At 48.0% G+C, this 18,903-nt stretch overlaps 1 pseudogene; it reads left to right on the top strand.

The window, feature by feature from the left end:
• The first annotated feature begins 13,689 nt into the window (after positions 1 to 13,689).
• Positions 13,690 to 18,211, top strand: LOC132871263 (GTPase IMAP family member 9-like; annotated as a pseudogene).
• The last annotated feature ends 692 nt before the right edge of the window (positions 18,212 to 18,903 follow it).

Raw genomic sequence — 18,903 nt, 5'->3', positions numbered from 1 at the left:
TTAGTGAGATCAGTCAGCGGGCTGGTGACGTCCGAATAATTAGGTATAAACCTGCGATAATAGCCAGCCAGCCCCAGGAACTGTCTCACCCCCTTTTTGGTCTTGGGCCTCGGGCAGGCCGCAATTGCTGCCGTCTTATTAATTTGGGGACGCACCTGCCCGTTGCCCAAGTGGAAGCCCAGATACCGTACTTCCACCCGCCCAATCGCACACTTCTTTGGGTTGGCTGTGAGCCCCGCTCGCCTCAGCGACCTAAGGACGGCCCTCAGATGTTCGAGGTGCCGCTGCCAGTCATTGCTATAGATGATTATGTCATCTAAATATGCTGCCGCATATGTGGCGTGAGGGCGGAGGACTCTGTCCATCAGCCGCTGAAACGTTGCGGGGGCCCCAAACAGCCCAAACGGAAGGGTGACGAATTGGTGTAAACCAAACGGTGTGGAAAAGGCCGTTTTTTCTCGGGATAGTGGAGTCAAGGGGATCTGCCAATATCCCTTCGTTAAATCCAATGTCGAATAAAAGCGAGCAGTGCCGAGTCGATCAAGCAACTCATCAATACGAGGCATTGGGTACGCGTCGAATTTAGACACCGCGTTGACTTTTCTATAGTCCACACAGAACCGGACCGACCCGTCGGCCTTGGGTACCAAGACCACCGGGCTGCTCCAGTCACTGTAGGACTCCTCGACGATGCCCATTTCGAGCATGGTCTGAAGTTCTTCCCGAACCACCTTTTTTTTTTGTGTTCAGGTAGCCTGTAAGGGCGGCTACGCACTACCACCCCCGGGGGCGTCTCTATGTGGTGCTCTATGAGGTTAGTGCGACCGGGCAGGGGCGAGAACACATCCGAAAACTCGGTCTGCAACTGGGCGACCTCCGTGAGTTGGGTCGGGGAGAGGTGGTCTCCACAGGGGACCGGAGAGGTACGTGATGCCAATGTCCCTTTTTGAACCTCCGGCCCCAGCTCCGCCTTCTCTGGAACTACCGACACCAACGCCACGGGGACCTCCTCGTTCCAAAGTTTAAGCAGGTTGAGGTGGTAAATCTGTAGCGCCCCACCCCTGTCCGTTCGCCTCACCTCATAGTCGACGTCCCCGACTCGCCGTGTGACCTCAAAGGGTCCTTGCCACTTGGCGATCAATTTGGAGCTCGACGTGGGCAACAGTACGAGTACCTTATCTCCCGGAGTGAACTCTCTAAGGCGCGTACCCTTGTTGTACAGGCGGGCTTGCCGTTCCTGGGCCTGCCGCAAATTCTCCTGAGTTAGGTGGGTGAGCGTGTGGAGTTTTGCGCGCAGGTCCATAACGTACTGAATTTCGTTCTTACTTTGTGAAGGTCCCTCCTCCCAATTTTCCCGCAGCACGTCCAGGATGCCGCGCGGCTTACGCCCATATAATAATTCAAATGGGGAGAACCCCGTGGAGGCTTGGGGGACCTCTCGCACTGAGAACAGCAAGGGTTCGAGCCACTTATCCCAGTTACGTGCGTCCTCACTTACGAATTTTTTAATAATATTTTTGAGGGTGCGGTTGAATCGTTCCACTAAACCGTCCGTTTGTGGGTGATACACGCTGGTGCGGATCGGCTTAATCCCCAGTAACCCATACAGTTCGCGCAGTGTTCGTGACATAAACGTAGTGCCTTGATCAGTCAGAATCTCTTTCGGGATTCCAACTCGGGAGATGACGCGGAAGAGTGCCTCTGCAATACTGCGTGCTGAGATATTGCGCAGAGGCACTGCTTCCGGGTATCGCGTTGCATAGTCCACCAGAACTAATATAAAGCGGTACCCTCGTGCTGACCGATCTAATGGCCCGACGAGATCCATCCCAATTCTCTCAAACGGGGTCTCGATTAACGGTAGAGGGCGCAAAGGCGCTTTTGGAATGGCCGCTGGGTTTACTAACTGGCATTCGCGGCATGCCGTACACCACCTACGGACATCGCTGCGAATCCCCGGCCAATAGAAACGGGCCATTATTCGGGCTAGTGTTTTATCCTGCCCCAAGTGTCCAGCCATGGGATTAAAGTGAGCCGCCTGGAATACCAATTCCCGGCGGCTCTTCGGAATTAAAAGCTGCGTGACGCGCTCTTTAGTTTGAGTGTCCTGCGTCACTCGGTATAATCTATCCTTCATAATCGCGAAGTAGGGGAAGGACGGGGTGGCGTTCGGCTGGAGCGTTTGACCATCGATTACTCTCACTTGGTCAAACGCATGCCGCAGAGTCTCGTCTCGCGACTGCTCTAATGGGAAATCCGCGAGGGATTCCCCAATAGAGAGAGGAGGAGCCGGCGGCTCCTCACTCTGACGCGGAGATGACGTAGACGGCTCTGTGACAGCTGCTCCCGCCAAAGCGACACCGGGACCTCCCCCTGTCAAATGGCAGGACCCACTCTCGACTAGGCGTGTCATTAAACCCCGAAATCCCGGCCAATCAGTCCCCAAAATTAGAGAGTGGGTAAGGCGAGGATTAACCGCCGCCTTTACTATGAATTTTTCCCCTCTGAAAATAATGTGGACCGACACCAAAGGGTAGCTGTGAACATCCCCGTGCACACATAACACCTTCACCCCTTGTGCTCCCCCCAATGCCTCGTTTTGAACCAGGCTTTGGCGAATTGAGGTCTGATTACAACCAGAATCCACCAACGCCTGATATGTAGCCCCTTGGATACTCACCGGTATGCGATACGCTCCGGCCCGATCGAGGGCGGCCTCTGGCGCGTCGGGGATCCGAACCACCGCGCCCACTTCCATTGCCGTGCACTGCTGTTGAAGGTGGCCCGGTTCCCCGCAGCGCCAGCAAACCGGCCCGGGCTTTCCCTCTGCACCGGTGATCTGGGGTTCACTCACCTGAGGTGGGGGAGAGACAGACACAGAAGGGAGAAACGGGAGGGCACCGCGGGTGCGGCGGGCCGGCTGGGGGGGTGCCGGCCCCCGCCTCCGCGGAGGGGGAATGGGGCGAGGACAGGACACAGGAGGAGGGGGAGAGAGAGAGAGAGAAGAGGAGAGAAGAGAAGATGCCATCTGCTGTCCTGCCGCCGGGACAGCCGCCAGATGATCCTCCGCCAGCTCGACTGCCTGATCCAGCGACGCCGGGCGGTGGCACTGGACCCACTCCGCGGTTCCGGCTGGTAAGCGGGCGATGAACTGTTCCAGTACCACCTGGTCGACGATTCCCTCGGCGTCGCGATCGTTGGCCCTCAGCCACCGCCAGCAGGCGTCCCGGAGCTGCTGGCCGAACGCGAACGGCCGGCCGACTTCCTCCAGTCGCAGCGCGCGGAAGCGCTGGCGCTGTTGCTCCGGTGTGCGCCCCACGCGCTGGAGGACGGCCCGGCGGAGGTCCGCGTAGGCCAGCCGGCGGTCGGCGGGGAGCTGTAGCGCGGCCAGCTGTGCCTCTCCCGTGAGCAGGGGGAGGAGGCGCGCCGCGCGCTGCTCCATCGGCCACCCCGAGGCTTCGGCGACCTGTTCAAACAACGTGATGAATGCCTCGGGGTCGTCCTGCGGGCCCATCTTGGTGACAATGAGGGGAGACGGGCCCGCGGCCGGAGCGCTGGTGGACCCCGCCGACGCGAGGAGATGCCGGAACGCCTCGCGATCTTCCTGCTGGGCCAGCACCAGGGCTTCGAAGCGCTGCTCCTGCTCCTTTCGGAGCATGACGAGTGCCTGGTGCTGGCTTTGCTGAGCCGTGGCGAGGGCGTGGACCAGATCGGCGAACGGGGAGGATTCCATGGGGCTGCTGGTTTGGTGCTCCACTGTCCCGGGTTTCGGCACCACTGTAAGAGACCCTACGTGTGGGTGGAGCACAGAGGACGGCAGGACCGAGATCAGGTTTTATAAATGGGCTTTATTGCCACACTTTTCAGTCTAACAATAATATGCACAGACACACAACCGGCGTCTGGTTCAGGGTGGAGCTCCCTCTGCTCTCGCTCTCCCTCCTGATATAGGGCGCAGTCACTGGGAAGACACACAAACAGGTTAATTGCTCTCAGGTGACATGATTCTGCCACTTACCTTCCCTGACTCCGCCCTCCTGTCACAGACCGGCGCTTGACCACGCCCCCGCTGCCACAGGCAGTTTTATGAAACTAACATGAAACCTAGGCTTTCGTTTCCGTTTTACCTTTAGTGGTATTGATGAGGCTCTTTACGAAGCACTACCTAGTTTTGTTGTATAATGAATAATAAATAGGCTTAGCCTGAATATTTACTTATTATTCAATCTCTACAAGAATACTGTAGGTCTTAATATTCTTACTTGCTACAAAGGTGGTGGATGCAGGAAAGTGGGAAAGGGAGGGCGTCAACCTAGTCAGGCTGGGGGTCTGGGGACTGCCAGAGGCCCCTGGAAGCTCTGCAGAGCTGAGCTGAGCAGGTGTGCTGTACCAGGGGTCTCCTTTTGGCCCCAATGGCTTTACACATTGCAGTATCATTATTCTTTAGCTAATGGCCCTGTCACACTATAGCGTTTTGTTCGACGTTTGGTTGCGTTTTTAAAAATCTGAGAAACGCCGGGGAACGTCGACGTTCTTCAAATTAAGTTTCTAGGTCAACGATGTTGTAACGTTCTTGTAACGCTTGGGTAACGCTCAGCCAACGTTCCCTCAGTGTCAGGCGACATTTGTGGTCGAAAATAGCAGCAAAACCTAGCGTTCTCATAGTGTCCACAGCGCTTTGATAGCGTTATCATAGCGTTTGGGTAGCGTCTGCCTTGCGTCCAGGTAACGTTCTCGACGTTTGTCCAGCGTCTAGCTGACATTCTCGACGTTTCCACAGTGTCTGCCTAGCATTCCTGTAGCGTTCGAGTAACGCGTGGAGCGTTTGTGTGACGTTCCTGTTACGTTTTGCCAACCTGTGGCTGGACGCGCAGTATAAAAGGGGGGGCTTTTGGCCAGAGTGCATCACTTCCATTTCAACCACCGTGCAGTCAACATCGAACGAAGAAGTATGCCTCCCAAGAGCAAGAAGGCCAGCAGCAGAGGTCGGGGCAGCAGCAGGGGCCAACGAGCAGCATCCTCTCCCAGCCAGGAGGTTGTTTCCATCACTGCAGAGGTCCATCCCCCTCCTGTTGAAAGCTAGGCTGACAGCCAGCCAGCAGGCACCCAGCAGCAGAAGCAGCCGAAGAACAAGAGGGCAACAATCACCCCCTCCAGGTCCCAGTCGCCATCTCCAGCCTCTCCAGGGTCTCCAGGGTCTAGCTGCTCCTCCTCCTCCAGAAGCTTGTCAGCAGCCTCCTCACAGGACAGAGGCAAGAGGAAGAAGAGCGACAGGATAAACTACAGCCTCTCTGAATCTGATGAGGCCATCATGGTCGAGTGGTTACAAGAGAACCGGACATTGTGGGACTCTAAGCTCCAGGCTTACCACAAGATCACGAACAAGGAGAAGTTGTGGGAGGCCCAGGCAGAGAAGATGCAGAAGACAGTGAAGCACTTGAAGGGCTGGTTCCGGTCACTGCGGGATAAGAACACCAGACTCATGAAGCACAAGAGCAGTGACGGTGCCCCAAGAAGAACAGAGAGGGACGAGTGGGTGCTCAGCAACTTCAGGTTCCTGCAGGAGGTAGTGCGACACAGACCGGAGCCAGCCAAGCCCATCCTACCCAGCAGAGCCTCAGCTGCAGCAACTGTCCAGGAGGAGGATTTACCGGTATCTGGACCTTCTATCACGGAGTCTACTGCCATACCTTCCAGACCTTCCACACCTGCCACAGCAGCAGCAGTTCCCAGAGGCCCAGACGATCTGGACAGGATGAGGATACCACCACCGAGGATGACGTGTTGGCTACCCTGCAGGAGAAGGTCAAGGAGTCAGAGGCTATACTCAAGGGTTTGTTCTAGCCTCCAGCAGTGACCCCTGAGTCGACCTTTGCCAACTACGTGAGGGACAGCCTTCTCACAATGTCGGGCCGGAAGTTCAAGAAGGCCAGGGCCAGCATCAACATGATCCTCACGCGGCTGATGGATGAAGACACTGAAGAGGAAGAGGAGGACCTGCCTACCTTCTCAGCTACATGTCGGTCCGCCCCCCCCTCCTGGCATCACAACCACCAGGCAAGCCCAGAGCGACATGTTTCAGCCGGACCCTAGCCAGTGGCATGACAACCCGCCCACTGGCACTCCTTGGCAGTCACAGAACAGGGAGTGGATGGCCAGATACCACCAGCAGCAGCCTCACTCGTCCTTCCAGCAGCCTCACTCGTCCTTCCAGCAGCCTCACTCCTACGACCAGCCACAAAGGTTCTTCCAGCAACAGAGTAGGAACTCTCCCATCTTCCACACGCTGACAGCACCAGCCACCACCCGTGCCTCCGTCTCTACGGCCATCAAATCTGCAAGACACGCCATGGACCAGAGCAACCAAGGCAGCAGCTCTCCAGCCCTGGTTGTCACTTGTGCCGCCACGGACGTTACCGTGTTCCCCACCAGAGTGTCTACAGCAGCCAGTGTCAGCGACTTGTTCAGCACCCTGGACAGTCCAGTTCCAGTTGCCACCCCGTCCATGGCTACCTCTCTGAATGACACGCTGAACACTCCACAGCCACCAGTGGACCCAGAGACTGACTCTTAGAACTTTTTGTTTAGGAATCTGTAAATAAATGTTGTACATAGTTTGAACTTTGCCTGCTTCTTGCGTGAAACTTTCAATTTCTTGTTTTTAATATTGTACCCCCCAAAAAAAATAATGAAAAAAAAATACAAAATAAAAAATAAAATAAAATAAAAAGTAAAATAAAAAATATAAAATAAAATATAAAATAAAATAAAATATAAAATAAAATATAAAATAAAATATAAAATAAAATTAATTAAAATAAAAGATAAAATATAAAATAAAAAGTAAAATATATTTTTTATTTTATTTTATGTTTTATTTTATATTTTTAATTTTATTTTATCGTCTCGTCTTCTTCCGCTTTATCCGGGACTGGGTCGCGGAGGCAGCAGTCTAAGCAGGGAAGCCCAAACTTCCCTTTCCCCAGACACCTCGGCCAGCTCCTCGGGAAGAACACCGAGGCGTTCCCAGGCCAGCCAAGAGACATAGTCCCTCCAGCGTGTCCTGGGTCTTCCCCGGGGCCTCCTCCCGGGGGGACATGCCTGGAACACCTCCCCAGGGAGGCGTCCAGGAGGCATCCGAAAAAGATGCCCGAGCCACCTCAGCTGATTCCTCTCGATGTGGAGCAGCAGCGGCTCTACTCCGAGCTCCTCCCGAGTGACTGTGCTTCTCACCCTATCTCTAAGGGAGCGCCCAGCCACCCTGCGAAGGAAACTCATTTCGGCCGCTTGTATCCGCGATCTTGTCCTTTCGGTCATTACCCAAAGCTCATGACCATAGGTGAGAGTCGGAACGTAGATCGACCGGTAAATTGAGAGCTTCGCCTTTTGGCTCAGCTCCTTCTTCACCACAACGGACCGGTAAAGCGACCGCATCACTGTGGAGGCTGCACCGATCCGCCTGTCGATCTCACGCTCCATCCTTCCCTCACTCGTGAACAAGATCCCGAGATACTTAAACTCCTCCACTTGAGGCAGAACTTCTCCACCAACCTGGAGAGGGCAAGCCACCCTTTTCCGGTCGAGAACCATGGCCTCGGACTTGGAGGTGCTGATTCTCATCCCAGCCGCTTCACACTCGACTGCAAACCGCCCCAGTGCATGCTGAAGGTCCTGGTTTGAAGAAGCCAACAGGACAACATCATCCGCAAAAAGCAGAGATGAAATCCTGTGGTTCCCAAACAGGATTCCTTCTGGCCCCTGGCTGCGCCTAGAAATTCTGTCCATAAAAATTATGAACAGAACCGGTGACAAAGGGCAGCCCTGCCGGAGTCCAACATGCACTGGGAACAGGTCTGACTTACTGCCGGCAATGCGAACCAGACTCCTGCTCCGTTCGTACAGGGACCGGACAGCCCTTAGCAAAGAGCCCCGAACCCCATACTCCCGAAGCACCCCCCACAGAATACTACAGGGGACAGGGTCGAATGCCTTCTCCAGATCCACAAAGCACATGTGGACTGGTTGGGCAAACTCCCATGAACCCTCGAGCACCCTATGAAGGGTATAGAGCTGGTCCAGTGTTCTGCGACCAGGACGAAAACCGCATTGTTCCTCCTGGATCCGAGGTTCGACTATCGGTCGAATTCTCCTCTCCAGTACCCTGGAGTAAACCTTCCCTGGGAGGCTGAGAAGTGTGATTCCCCTATAATTGGGGCACACTCTCCGGTCCCCTTTCTTAAAAAGAGGGACCACCACCCCAGTCTGCCACTCCAGAGGCACTGTCCCTGACCGCCACGCGATGTTGCAGAGGCGTGTCAGCCAAGACAGCCCCACAACATCCAGAGACTTGAGATACTCAGGGCGGATCTCATCCACCCCCGGTGCCTTGCCACCGAGGAGCTTGCAAACCACCTCAGTGACTTCGGCTTGGGTAATGGACGAGTCCACCTCTGAGTCATCAGCCTCAGTCTCCTCAGTGGAAGACATGATGGTGGGATTGAGGAGATCCTCAAAGTATTCCTTCCACCGCCCGACAATGTCCCCAGTTGAGGTCAACAGCTCCCCACCCGCACTGTAAACAGTGTTGGCAGAGTACTGCTTCCCCCTCCTGAGGCGCCGGACGGTTTGCCAGAATTTCTTCGAGGCCGACCGATAGTCCTTCTCCATGGCCTCCCCGAACTCCTCCCAGTTCCGAGTTTTTGCCTCTGCAACTGCCCGAGCTGCAGCACGCCTGGCCTACCGATACCCGTCAGCTGCCTCGGGAGTCCTGGAGGTTAACATGGCCCGATAGGACTCCTTCTTCAGCTTGACGGCATCCCTTACTTCTGGTGTCCACCACCGGGTTCGGGGATTGCCGCCACGACAGGCACCGGAGACCTTGCGGCCACAGCTCCGAACAGCTGCGTCCACAATGGAGGTAGAGAACATGGTCCACTCAGACTCAATGTCCCCTGCCTCCCTCGGAAGCTGGGAAAAGCTCTCCCGGAGGTGGGAGTTAAAGACCTCCCCGACAGAGTGCTCGGCCAGACGTTCCCAGCAGACCCTCACCATACGTTTGGGCCTGCCAGGTCTGTCCAGCTTCCTCCTCCGCCAGCGGATCCAACTCACCACCAGGTGGTGATCAGTTGACAGCTCAGCCCCTCTCTTCACCCGAGTGTCCAAGACATAGGGCTGGAGATCAGATGAAACGACTACAAAGTCTATCATTGACCTCCGACCTAAGGTGTCCTGGTGCCACGTGCACTTATGGACACCCCTATGCTCGAACATGGTGTTCGTTATGGACAAACCGTGACTAGCACAGAAGTCCAATAACAAAACACCACTCGGGTTCAGATCGAGGAGGCCGTTCCTCCCAACCACGCCCCTCCAGGTGTCACTGTCATCTCCCACGTGAGCATTGAAGTCCCCCAGTAACACAATGGAGTCCCCAGTCTGAGCACTCCTCAGTACCTCTCCCAGGGACTCCAAGAAGGCCGGATACTCTATACTGCTATTTGGGCCATAGGCACAAACAACAGCAAGAGCCCTCTCCCTCTTTTATTTTTTATGGAAAAATAAAATAATTTTATTTTATATTTTTTATTTTATTTTATATGTTTTATTTTTTATTTTATTTTATATGTTTTATTTTTTATTTTATTTTATGTTTTATTTTTTATTTTATTTTACTTTTTATTTTAAAATAAAAAAATAAATAAAATAAAAAGTAAAATATAAAATAAAATAAAAAATAAAAAAAAAATAAAGTTAAAAAAATGAAAAAGAATAAAACAATACAAAATAAAACTATGACATTTATTAATACTGTTTTATACGTTTGGTTACGTGAAAAGGGGTCGACTGGGAACTCAGTAAAATAAATAATTGAAAAAGAGATCGTGCCTAGAACAGATTGGCTAAAAAAGTAGGGCGATCAGTAAAAATAATTACTTCGAAATGACACACACAATTACTTTTATTATTACTGTTATCGACAAATAAGTCATTGTATGTAAGTTACACATACAATATTTCAGTTTCTAAAAGTTGTGTCTACCAAAAAGTATAGTCTATATTAAGTCCATTCTGCATTGCAACACTAGGGTCCAGGTCTACACCATCCTGTCCTGCCAGTCCAGTGCCCCAGCTGAGGAGTTGACCCAGTGCTTGATGAGGTTCCTCTGCTTCTTGGCTTCCTTGGTCGCAGTGTTGGGGCCTGCAACAACCTGTGTGTCTTCCATATTGAAGCCATCTCTCCAGGCACCAGGCACAAAGTCTTCTTCTGGACCTTCTGGCTGGTCCAGCTGTTGGTTCTGCAGCGTTGGATATCTGACCCTCATCAAGTTGTGAAGGACCAAGCAGGTCTTCACTATCAGCTTCACAGTCTCTGGCTTGTGCTGCATAGTGCCAAGAATCACCTGGAACCTGTTGGCAAGGATCCCAAAGGCATTCTCCACGACCCTCCTGGCTCTCGACAGTCTGTAGTTGAAAATACGCTCCTCCTGTGATAGACCTCGGAGACTGTAGGGCTTCATCATGTAGGCTCTCAGGGCAAAGGCGTCATCTCCAATGAAGAAATATGGAACATCTGTAGTGTCTTGTGGGAGAGGTATAGGCTGTGGAAACCCAAGCAGGTCTTCTTCAGCTCCATGTTTCAGCTCACTGGAGTTGTAGATCTGGGCATCGGATGCTGATCCCAGGCCTCCAAGATCTGCCCTCAGGAACTTGTAGTCAGAATCCACAAGGGCCAGCAACACGATGGAATAGAACCCCTTGTAGTTATAATACAAGGAGCCACTCTCTGCAGGACACCTAATGGCCACATGCTTGCCATCTAGTGCTCCCAGGACATGGGGGAAGTTCCACCTCTGATAGAATCTGTCAGCAACTTCCTTCCACTCTTCTGGCGTACTGGGGCAGGTCAGCATCTCATCCAGGTACTCGTCCAGTATGGCATGGCAAACCTCTCTGACCACCAGTGACTGTGTGTTGTGAGGTACTCTCCAGGCAAACTTCTGCGAAGCATAGCTGTCACCAGAGGCAAGGTGTCGCAAAGTCAGGGCCAGCTTCATACCAGGGTCGAGGGCCGGTCTAAAGCGAGTGTCCTTCTTGGTGATCCTGGGACCAACTCTCTGTCTCAGCTCATCAAACATCACTGCTGGCATGCGCAGGAAGTTGTGGAAGGAGGCTTGGTCTTCAGCTCTGAGTTCAGCCATCAGCTTGTCATAAACACCAAACTGTGGTCGCCTTCCTATCCAGGGTCTCACCCAGCTCTTTCTCCCTCTCCTCTTCCTTTTCTTCTTTGACTCTGCCTTGGACATCTTAACCTGGTGCAATGCCAACTGCAGGAGGTTGTTGTGATGCATGAGAGCAGCAACAGCATACTGGTGTTTCTCTTGGTCTGTCATTGTTCTGAAGTCTTCACTCTGTGAAAGTTCCAACAGGACTGTCGGTGGCCTCTGCAAGCCCCTTTAATATATTTATGGCAAGTGCCTGCCAAATGCTCCTGAACGCTACCAGTAGGTTACAGGCGCGTTACAAGGACACTACATGGACGTTACACAGACGCTGGAAAAATTCAGAACGCTGACAGACGTTAGAAAGACGTTGAAAGAGCATTACATGAGCGTTAAGAACGCTCGGCGAACGCTGACGAACGCTGAAAAACATTGGTGACATGCTGGACAGACGTTCAATGGACGTTACACAGGCGTTAGGCAAGCGTTACCCAAGCACTAGGCATGCGCTGGACACTCGACCCTGATGGGCCGGCGTCCGCCTAGTGTCCAGGGAACGTCCTGACTTTCGAGTAACGTTCGAGTAACGCCCGCAAACTTTCGTGTAAAGTTCCTCTAACGTGTAAGTAGCGTTTTGATAGAACGTCCTGAATTTTTGTGCACACCCAAAACTATTTTTCACCCTCAGCATTCGCCGACGTCCCTCGACATTCCCCAACGTTTGCCGACGCTCGTCTAACTTTCTTGTAACTTTTTTCTAACGTTCTCGACGTTCCTCTGCGTTTCGCAACACGTTACTCGAACGCTGGTGAGAATGTCGTAGTGTGACAGGGCACTAAGGAATGAAACTGAGAAGAAGGCAAAGTATAAGAGAGAGAGAGAGACTAAAATTCCATTTTCCGAGGAAAGGTTTTGTCTGTGATTGTAAAAAGTGAGTACTTTTCCTGTTGCTGTTGTTTCTTTCTCATTGTTAGCTCTGTAAGAATTATGTTTGTTGAATCAGGTAAAATGCATATGAAGTGTTATATATTTTTTTTTTTTACACCTACTGGGAAATCAGAAATAAAACACTTGTACGTGGAAAAACTGTTAAAACAAAAGAAACCCCAGTTAAATTTTAGTCAATAACCCCAGCTGTATCTTAAAAAATATATGTCCAGAGGACTGGGCGGAGTTTTACTGCAGAATGTAGACTGATGACATCATGTTGGTTGCTAAGTGCGTGTTTTTCACAGAGCTTTGCTTATCCTGGCAGAACCAGTTCTCGATGGCCTAAGGCGTTCCACCAACCTCATAATAGAATAGAACAGAATAGAATAGAATGCCTTTATTGTCACTATACTCATGTACAATGAGATTAAAGCATCTCCAATAACAGTGCAAACAGCGTGGAGAGAGAAAGAGAGAGAGGAAGGGGGGAAAAAGAAAAAAAGGGGGGAGGTGTAAGATGCACAGTCTGAGGTGTATGTGTTGTGTTACATATTATGGAGTGAGGTATTGCACATATAACGTATTGCACAGAGAGACAGTCACATTATAAATAATTGTACGAGAGAGTCACGTAAGGTACAGTAGGTGCACAGACTTGGTGTATGTGCTGTGTGTAAGGTGCACAGTCCTGAGGTAAATGTGTTGCGTAATAATAAAAGATTGCCGACTTTTGCGTTTATATTTGGACACAATATAATAAATGTTTAGATTTCTATACATTTCCGCAATTTCTGGTTATATCTGAAAGTGATGTATTCACTTGTACACACGCTACCTTTCCGGTAGCTAAAAAAATGGCGTACCAAGTTTTCGATGGCTACCAATGACCCTAACCCATAAGTACATCATCGCTTGTTTACCTCAGTGCATTATGAGCGATACCTGCAGCTCCGCCATATTGTTTACTTTCGCCTTTGTTAAACACTGCACTGTTCTCATCTCATCTCATTATCTCTAGCCGCCTTATCCTTCTACAGGGTCGCAGGCAAGCTGGAGCCTATCCCAGCTGACTACGGGCGAAAGGCGGGGTACACCCTGGACAAGTCGGCAGGTCATCACAGGGCTGACAGACACAGACAACCATTCACACTCACATTCACACCTACGGTCAATTTAGAGTCACCAGTTAACCTAACCTGCATGTCTTTGGACTGTGGGGGAAACCGGAGCACCCGGAGGAAACCCACGCGGACACGGGGAGAACATGCAAACTCCACATAGAAAGGCCCTTGCCGGCCCCGGGGCTCGAACCCAGGACCTTCTTGCTGTGAGGCGACAGCGCTAACCACTACACCACCGTGCCGTCCCCACTGTACTGTTCTGTCTAACCGATTTTAACCACACCTAAAGTGAATTGCAGTCTGCCTTACTGTGTCTCCATAAGAAAGAGAACACCTCACTTGAGCTTTTATCAGCTGCCAGTCGAGAAGTAAGAAATGGACAAGTGTTTGTAGCTTACATTTCTCTGGTGGGAACTTAAACTGTGACTCAGCAATAGTTCCATGGTCTGCGGAACGCCCTTTGGTTATAGAAGATTATAACAATCGATAGTTCATCGTCCAAAACTAGTGATATTCCAAAGCCTGTAAAACAAAGACGCGTTTTGCCTCTCAACATACTGAAGCACTCGGCAGCTGAACGAGCCTGTCGGACCGATAAAACTCCCAAACCACCAAGGGTTCTCTTTCGGGTATGTATAATGTTCAGTGTACCTCACTAGCGGCATTTATTGAAGAAAATGCACTTTTACTGAACATGACACGGCAGATCAGCGGGTTTCTGGTTTATTTTTTTCATAATGTTTCCTGATATCAAGTTTTATTTAACTAACTAATTTAAAAACGTTTTGATACTGTTCATCTGGGCCCGGGATCACGAAGCAATCTTAGACTTAAGTCAACAGTTGATTTTTCATAACAGTTTCCCAAACTGCATCTGTAACTTTCATTGTGCTGGATCAAGATTAAGTACAAGGCTAAGATTCCATTCAAACAAAGCTTCTTAGAAAATGGTAAGGAATAACTGAAGATTAAAAGAAACAATTTTAGACTTAAGTCTCAGATTGCTTCATGACCCAATATACGTCCTGAGAAATAAGACATTCTGAGATTTGATGTCGTTGTACAGTATGGTAGACTCGGTCTAGACTCTTACCTTCTCACCAAGCTTGATTTGGATTCCGATTTTCCTGCTATAAACCCTCGACATTTTATCCACCTGTTTAAATCACCAATTTCATTCTCTTCCACGACAGAGCACGGCAAAATCGCTCCTCTCACGTCACTCTCATGTAAAATTAATCTGACATCCGTCATATCGCTCAACTACTGACCCCAGTTATCCCCCACAATGCATTGCGGTAAACAAGTGATGACATACTTATACTTGAGGGCTATACAGCGTCATAGCTGAGGAGATTATCCGAGAAATGGGATTTCCCACATATTAGAGTATCTGTTCCGTGTTCCTACTATATATCTACACCGGGACAAAAAATACCACCCAGATTTTTATACTGAATGTAGTTGATGTTTTATGATGATGATTTAGTTCAATTGAAGCAGAAGCAGACTACGACGTTTTTCACAGCCAGTATGCACCATATAAAGATGAACCACTCACAAACAGCAAGACCAAGACAACAATATGGATGAACAAGCTGATATTGATGTTCTTAGTCAAATGGTATTAGAAGCATATTATGAAGGAACAGGAGCAGTTGAGGCTTGGTTAGTTTTAAACTACATTATTTGAATAAACAAATTATTTGAAGGAAAGGAAAAGCAAAACATAAATTGTATGTCGTGTGCAGCGGCATTTGACTGACAGTCTGATCTCTAGTGTGGTGATATGACAGAGCGATACCTTTTTCATTCAAATTATAGCCAAATGTTTGCTGAAAATGTTATGAATATAATTTTTATTATATATAGGTGCAAATGTGAACATTGTGATGCTTCCAATCTTGTGAGGACATTGGAATTTGGCTGCTGTCGAGAAGTGGTTGATGCTGTTGGAAATATGGCTTTTGACGGTTCTATTGAGCGAATAAAATGCATCACACAGCATGAAGACGACAATTCACTTAGTAATTGGGCAGTTTTATGAAACGAACATGAAACCTAGGCTTTCGTTTCCATTTTACCTTTAGTAGTATTAATGAGGCTCTTTATGAAGCACCACCTAGTTTTGTTGCGTAATGAATAATAAATAGGCTAGCCTGACTGTTTATTTATTATTCCATCTCTACAAGAATAGGTCTTAATATTCTTACTTGCTAAAAATTTGGTACACAGAAAGGACAATAAGAACAATAAATCATGTGACACAGATTGTTCGATTGCTACTGACAGAAAATATAACATTTTAGGATATAAACTTGTTTTTTTTGGTGTTCACTAGTGATTTCTGATGGCTTTATCATGACAGAGTCTCTGGTTGGTATGGACTCTTTTCACAGGATGGCATGTAGTTTATTTTCACCAACCATTAAGGCAGAATACCTTCTTTCATAACAGCTGTCTTCAAAATGTGCTGAACATAGCACAGTATATTTGCTCAGAAGTTCATGAAAGTCCGGTAGATGCCGCTGCACAAACATGACCCGGTTTTGTCTCAGAGCTGGATTGGATGGGAACTGATGCATCCATGTACCGGGGTAAAATTTATGTTCATATAACTCACATTATTTGGTGCTCTGATGACATAATATCGACCTCCTCTTTGTTTGGGTTTACTGTCTGCCGTAGTGAAATATGATAGTAAGTTTGCAATCAGCGTGACGTCTTAGCAGTGCTGTATGATGCATTTTGGCTGCGACTTAAAAACAGACAATATTTTAGTAAACCCATGAAGATTCTTTGTGTCGTAAAAACATCAGTTTTTATGACTGTTGTCTTAAACTTTGCAGTTGTATGTTTGAAAAAAAATCACTTCATATGCAGTTTAAATGGCTAATGGAGAGATACGGAGACTAATAGATTTATATATATATATATATATATCTCCTACACTATTCTGTTGGTGTTACTAAAATATAAGGTCGCCTTTCTGTTCAAACAGCATCCAGAGATGAGGCGAAACTCCACCAGTCTCCATGGAGCCGTTCAGTCCCCAGGAACTCAGCTACGGTTGGTGCTGCTGGGCAGAACAGGTTCAGGTAAAAGTGCCACTGGAAACACCATCTTGGGTAAAGAATGTTTCCCGTCTGAAGTGAGCATGGACTCAGTGACAAACCAATGCCAGAAGGAATGTGGAGAAGTTCAGGGGCGGAGCCTGGCACTGATTGACACTCCTGGCTAGTTTGACACCTCGCTCCAGCAAAGTGAGTTAACAGAAGAAGTGTTAAGATGTCTGACCATGTGTTCACCTGGACCACATGCATTTCTGATCATCATACCAATCGCTCGCTTCACAGAGGAGCAGCAGAAGACTTTAGATATGATTGAGGAAGCTTTCAAGGAGAACATGAGTGACCACACAATCATTATATTTACCAATGAAGATGAGCTGAAAGGAGAGACAATTGAGCAGTTTATATCGAGACAGGGCCAAAGAATCCAGCATGTCATTGCACGATTCGGTGGCCGTTTCTTGGCTTTCAACAACAAGAACCCAGAGAACCGGGACCAGGTGGAACGGCTCCTGAAGAAGCTGGATGAGATGCTGGAACAGAACAACTATGGTCACTTCACCAACCAGGAAACAAATTTTATAGAGAAAACACTGGCAATATTGGAACAGAAAAAGCAAGAACAACTAAATGCATCAATTCAGAAGGCCAAGCAGGAAGTAAAACAGATGGCTGAAAGTCTCAAGGCTGATATCATGAATGCCTTGGAGAAAGACAAGCAGGAGATAGAAAGACGCAGGTGTCACAGCCAGGGTGAAATCGGCCATTTAACAGCAGAAATTCTCAAAAAACATGAAAAACCTTATGGAGAGCTGCAGTTGCTGCAGGAATCTCTAAAGACTGGAGAAAACAGGCTCAGAGAGCTGGAGAAAGAGATGGAATTAAAGATAAAAGAAAGTGAAAAAAAGAAAAGGGATGTGGAAAAATGGAGCAAGGAAGAAGAGCAGAGAAGAGAACAAGAAGAGAGAGAAAAAGCTTCAAATGAAGATGAAAGCAGATGGTATTACGATGAAATATATTTCACTATTCTGAAGTCCCTCATTTTTTGGGGAGCCGATAGATTAGCATTGAGATATCCACGTTTTTTCACCGCTGCAGCACCTGTGGGACCGGCGGCAGAGTTAACTGCACAGCTCGGACCAGGGCTTGCAGCTGCCGTGTTAGCAGCACTTAAAAAAGCAGCTCCTTTAATGGGTGCAACAGCAAAGGGAGCTCCATTGGCGACTGGCCGTTGTTCCATTCAGTAACAGAAAAGTCAAAGCATATATCTGTCTGATTACGTAAGTTTGGAAAATTCAGTAATGTTGCCGTCCTCCTGTCCAGGAGTGTAAAACAGGCACAGAAACTAAATCTAAAATATTCTCAGTAACTACTGCCTTGTGAAGCAAAACCGAATTGCAAAATATTTTTAAAAATGTTTGTACCTGTTTTTCTACTCAAGAGCAAAATAGACCAATAAACTGATCAGTAATTCTCCATTAGCAAGCTACCAGTTTTACATATCATCACATCGGAGTACATTTCCTCATTAAGTCCACATATTAGTCCAATATAATCCCAATTAAATCCATTCCAGTTCCAGTTTGTAACACTACAAAATGCGGAAAATTTCAAGGGGGTGAATATTTATGCAAGACACTGCATGGTAAAACCGCAATTTGGATGTGAATATGGTAATAGTAATGAATTGTTCATTTGTTTTGTAAGTGAAATATATTCAATCTGGCTGATTTGACATCGGACTAAGTGTATTGTGGCCTGTTACCCCTGAGTTTCACACCGCTGCTCTAATCTGTGTGATGGAATCAGGTCGTATCAGATGCTTGTAGTGTGCAAGAAAAATAAGAAATATGTTATTGATCTTATTGAATATATTGACTGTGATAGCAATAAAATTAAGAGAAATTTAAAAAACACAAAACTTTTTTTAAAGACGTTTCAGCATCTCATACCTTCTTCAGTTTAATAAGGAATGACTAGTCTTACATCGCATGACAATATATACACCATGAACCAATCAACCAACTACAACACCAATTAAAAAATTAAGATAAAGCATAGGATTCCTCAGGAAACTGAAGATGGCATAGGATATGCCGAAACATGTCTTTAAAAAGTTGTTTTGTGTTTGTTAAATTTTATTACAATCATAATCTCTCTTATTATTAATTTTTGCATCTACTAATCATAGTCGGTGTAGGGCTTGCATTCTTTGCCATCTAGTACAAAGCAATTCTGTCTTTGGGCTTTTCAATGATGCAATAATTTCAAAACATTTTACTGCAAACAAAAAAATCAATATAGTAAGTAGAACTGTAATTCTAAATATTTCTATGTTAATACACATTCCTTGTATGTACACATTCCATTAATCAGATTTATAAGTTTGCATGCAACAAAGTACGTATGGGGTTAGTAGACTATTGTAAGGAATGACAATACATCTTTTATAAATACAATAAATTTTGGATTTTTCCAAATAGTGTCTCATTTATTTTCATTCATACATCTTTGTTTATGAATGTATTTTATTTACATATCTTTGTTACCTCGCCCGCACGG

The sequence above is a fragment of the Neoarius graeffei genome, chromosome 23 (genome assembly GCF_027579695.1).
Source record: "Neoarius graeffei isolate fNeoGra1 chromosome 23, fNeoGra1.pri, whole genome shotgun sequence".
In the NCBI taxonomy this organism is placed as follows: Eukaryota; Metazoa; Chordata; class Actinopteri; order Siluriformes; family Ariidae; genus Neoarius; species Neoarius graeffei.
This window is presented reverse-complemented; position numbering and strand designations above follow the sequence as displayed.